The 5,293-nt window shown below is 37.5% G+C and overlaps 1 pseudogene; it reads left to right on the plus strand.

Moving 5' to 3' along the window:
• The first annotated feature begins 668 nt into the window (after positions 1 to 668).
• On the plus strand, positions 669 to 1,378 carry LOC101577238 (annotated as a pseudogene).
• The last annotated feature ends 3,915 nt before the right edge of the window (positions 1,379 to 5,293 follow it).

Here is a 5,293-nt window from a genome sequence, read left to right on the forward strand (position 1 = left end):
ATAGTGCATCAAAACTTGAAGGAGAGAATCAAAAACATATTTATAGAAATATTAGCACTTAGCATGTGCATATAAGAAAAGAAGAAATTATGAAATCACAATTCAACATTAGATTCCATTAAAATGTCAAAATTAATTTAAAATAAGGAAGTACTATGAAATAGCATAAAATGATGAAACTTTTTATAAAGCAAATTTTCTTTGAAACTACTCCTAAAAGTGACAAATCTTTAGAAAAATCAGATCAGAGTAAATGTCACAAAATACGACAAAGAACATGAGCATCACTACAGATCTTATAGTATTCAAGGGTCTCAAGATTTTGTAAAATTATTGTTATAGTAAACACAAAAAATTATAGGTAGCATAATTCTTCACAAGCAGAAATTTAGCATAGGGCCGGCCAAATAGCTCAGTGGATTAAAGCGCCTGCAAGCAGGTTCAGGTGCCAGGGGTTCAATCCCCAGGACTGCCGTGCCGGCCCAGCCCCGGGGGAGCACTGCGATGGCAATTGAGATTGGGTGTGGTGGTGCTCGCCTGTAATCCCAGCACTTGGGAGGCTGTAAACAGGCAGATCACTACGAGTCTGATCTAGTAGTGAGACCCTGAACAACCTGTAGATCCTTCCTAAAATACAAAATATAAATAAATAAAATTAAACAATAAATAAAACTATTGTTCAAGTTTGTAACTCAATTCATTGTCTAGAGACTTGATGGATAAAAAGAAAGTTGCCAGAAAGCCGTCAGTTGTGAATCCTCATCAAACCAAACGTAGAAAAAGAAAGACTTATGGTAGCTAACAGGGTAGTGTCTGTTGTTTTTGGTACTTGAAGAGTTGCATGGCTCACCTCGATCGTACACCTGCAGTGCTGGACCGGCAGCACAGTGACTGTTGGAAATTAAGGAGTAAAACAAATCTGTCATCAGTTTATTTAGAAGAGTTTTCTTCAGTCATTTCGAAGATGCCAAGAGCAGATTTCTGTGTTCCAGAAAAGACAGCACTTTCGATTCAGAACTCAACTCTGTTCTCAATTCTGTCACACTTCCACATCACGGAAGCCATGCAGTATGCTTCACTAAATACAACTTTGGCCCAGAATGGCCAACATCAGGTGCTGAGCAGGAGTCCAAATGCAGTGGGAAGCATTTTGAACTGACGGTCGGTGACTCTCGAACCGTGGAAAAGAGCTAGGCAAGCCGTTCATGTCGGACTCTGTGCCGAATGCGGAGCATCGGGTGTTCTCCCCGAGGGATAAAGTAGTGTGATATAGGGAGAGATTTTTATCTAACTCACACAAAATAGAAGAGTCATATGATTCATTATTGCAAGCTGTTGCTATGAACTAGCAGTTTTTGACTGGGCCTTAGAATCCTGAGTTAATGCCATTCCACTAATGTTATGCTTATAAACTGAAATTGTCAAACCAGCTGATCTGAACACTTATGTTAAAGGAGGAAAAAAAAAATTGAGTATATCTTAGATTTCTAAATTCAGACTTGGCTGAGAAATAGCATACACAATAATACAAGACCAAATGAATGATTATTTAATACTCTTTGCCTTTTGGTTTTAAGTATTAAAATGGTAAGGATGTCCCCCAAACCATCAAAATAAGAAACAAAGTTATCTCCCTTTCAAAGCAAATATTGGGCAACACATTCAGGACCCCTCCTGTCTGCCAGGAGCTATTCCTAATTTTCATTCTTTTTTCATAATAATTTTCCTACTCTTAAAAAAAGTAAGAGGGCCAGCCAAATAGCCAGTGGATTAATCAGTGGATTAAAGCACCTGTAAGCAGGCTCAGTGGCTGGGGTTCAATCCTGAGACCTACCTTGCGGACCCTGTCCATGGGACACATTAAAACAGCAGTTGAGACTGGGCATGGTGGCACCCTCTTGTAATCCCAGCTCTTGGGAGGCTGTAAACAGGGAATCACTAAGATTCTGATCTAGTAGTGAGACCCTGAACGCCCTGTAGACCCTGCCCGAAAAATACATTAAAAAAACCCAAAAAACTATGTCTGTACTAAATATCTGCATTATTCTCATTGCTAAAACAGGGAATAAGGTTTTTTTTTTTTCTGGGTGTTGTTTAGAATAAAGTTACAGACAACTGGTAACAACAACAACAACAACAAAACATTTATTTATTTATTTATTTATTTATTTATTTATTTATTTGTTATGAGGTCTCACTATGGAGCTCAGACTAGTAGTGATCCTCCTGTCTCAACCTCCCCAATGCCTGCGCCACCACACCAGATTTCAGTGGTCAATACTCGTGCCCGGGGTTCCTGGGCCAGCATGGTTTGTGGTTCCAAGAATTGAACCTGTATCTTTGCTTTTGCCAGGCAGGTACTTAGACCTCCAGGCCCCAGTCTTCAGTCAAATTTATAGTTACTATTGAAATATTTGAAGATAATTCCTAGTCATTAGCAATAGTTTAGAATCATATTTTTACTACTTTAAACATTCTACAATTAGTAACATAAAGAATATATTAGTAATATAAATAGTGAGAGTGAAGAAAGTGTTAATATTCACAAATTATATAGTTCTGAACCTAGTATAAACAAATAAGCAAAAAAACCTTTTATATTAACAAATAAAATTATTAGAATCAAGACAAACATAAAAATGGAAATGTATATAGTGTTACACAAACATTACTAAAATAGCATTATGTTGACACAAGAACAGTATGAAGGAAATTTCACATGTACAGAACATCTCCAAAGTATACCATTGTTTGAATGGGCCTAAAGTGCCATGGCATAGAGTGGGTTAATGCAATGTAGTCAGTGTTGATGTGACTGATGATGGATTTCTCCATCAGAAAAAAAAAATAGATGACTGGATAAAGCTTGCTCTACAACTATAGGAGTCACAAAAGCATCAGAAACCTGTTAGATAAAAAAAAAAGCTTCTATATCTCATTAAAATGTGCAACTATGACTTTGACATACTTTTTAAACATAAACTCTGAAAAATAAAAGACAGTCCAAATTTTACTGAAATTATATATTTAGTTTATGGAAATGTTGTCCTAGAAATATGATAACGAAAGCTAAAATGGCAGAAATTATGTGTAATATTTGCATTCAATAATAAAAATATGAATATATAAAATTGTCTAAGAAATAAAATGGTATCCAATTAAAAACAGCACACATGAAAAGCCTTTAAAATCAGTTCATGTAAGAGATTCTCATAATGGCAGTAAAGTTTGAATGCTAGAATAACACCTGGCCTAGTAGTGTAGAATAATTAACGTTACAAAAATAAATTAACACTTCTGTTTATTAAAAGTGATATAGAGCAACCAGCACACTCCTGTGTCCCTGATAGGGTTGAAAATGGAAGTTGTACGATGTGCCCAGTGAAGTGGAATACTGAATCAAAGATACTTATGTATGAAGAAAAGGAGAAGAGGTCTGGGGAGATGGCTCAGGGGCGCAGGGCCTATGTGCAAGTGTTAGGCTGTGAGGTTGGTGTTCTGCTTAAAAAAAAATGTAAAAACCAAAAGGAAAAAGAAAGAAAAGAAAAGGGAAGGGCCCATGAGACATCTCAGCAGACTGAGCAACTGCTTAAGCAAGTGCAGAGACCAGGGTTTGATGTCCTGCACCACTTGCTGTGCCCACCTGCCCCTGGGCCTGCTGAGCCAGCCTCCAAGTCCAGGCGTGGTGGCGCAAGCCTGTAATCCCAGTGCTGGAGAACCTGAAAACAGGTGGATCACTAAAATCTGAGCTGTGTAGTGACCCTGTACCAAATGCATTAAAAATAATAATAAAATAAATAAATAAATGATTAAACAAATTAAAATGTACTTAGAAGTAGCTGAAATATTTTTGAAATATGTCTATAGTTTTCTACTTTCCCTTGTATATCAAGGTATCTGATAACATAAGAGAGATGCTTCACTTCTCTCACATTTTTAAATAGATCATCTCACTCTGATAGAATAATACCAGGGATTTTAGTTGGCTGCACCTCATAGTGTTTGAAAGCATCCCAGAATAAGAAGGGAACCAGATATAACATTGTTTGGAATTCTGAATATTTAAGAAGAAACCCCTCCAACTTTGTGCAAAAAGCATTTAACACTTATTATTTGAGCATTTTTACAGATTACTGTTTTACAAATTAGGAAATTATACAACATGAAAATCACTTCTTTATCCACCCCCCACCAGTCAATGAATTTGGTTTTTTTTGTTGTTATTGTTGTTGTTTGTTTTTTTTAGAGAAGGGTCTGGAGGGTGTTCAGGGTCTCACTACTATATCAGATTCATAGTGACCTGCCTGTTTACAGCCTCCCAAGAGCTGCAATTACAGGCGCGCTCCACCACACCCAGTCTCAATTCTCTTCTCAACATATCCTGGGGGCAGAGCGGCACAGCAGGCTTGGAGATTGAACCCCTGGACCCTGCACCTGCTTGCAAGAGCTTTAATCTGATGAGCTATTTGGCCAGCTCTCCATCAGTGAATTTGTAGCATTTGTGGTATGTAATTTTTTTTTTTTTTTTGCTGTCATTTGTAGAGTGTTCAGACACCAAATGATAACCAAGTTTATAAAGGTTTCCCATCATTTTATTACAAGAAGAGAAATATATGAGTATCACATAGAGCACTTTACGCTTTTGATGGGTCAGTCAGATTTGCTAAATGGTCTGCATTTAGATACCTACCTAACAACAATTCACAAAATGTAAACAAAATCTTGACTTGCTATGATGTCATGGACATTTTAATTTTTTGAATAGGCTTATCATTAGTGTCCAAATTTTTAATTCCAAGCATCTGTTGCTTCTGAATGCCAGACACAGGAGATCACGGTAGTGCCTTGGTTCGCAGACGTTCGTCCCACACTGCAGGGAAGCCGACTGCGACCGGGCTCGTTGCCCATGAGGCCTTCTCCAGGAAAGAACGCAGGCCTCGCTGGGCGCTGCCTCTGTGAACAGCGTTGCTCACAGACAGGAGCATCATCAACTGATGCAGTACTGCGCCTGCTGTCGGGAGCTTTTCTTGAAGGAGGTAATCCAAAACAATAAAGCAAAAATGTGAGAGATTCCACAGTGACGGATAGGCAATATAATACTTTAAGTTTTAAGACTACTGAGAATATTTAGAAGAGTTAACTATTAAAAGTAACCACTACAACCACATATGATGGAAAGTAACATATGAATAATAACATAAACTTTAGAAACATGATTGAAAATAAGTAAAATGTCACATAGATGATACCAGTATAGGACTTACTGGGTCTAAGCTTTAAAAGTTACAGAAAA

This window comes from Octodon degus, unplaced genomic scaffold (genome assembly GCF_000260255.1).
Source record: "Octodon degus isolate 3935 unplaced genomic scaffold, OctDeg1.0 scaffold00150, whole genome shotgun sequence".
In the NCBI taxonomy this organism is placed as follows: domain Eukaryota; kingdom Metazoa; phylum Chordata; class Mammalia; order Rodentia; family Octodontidae; genus Octodon; species Octodon degus.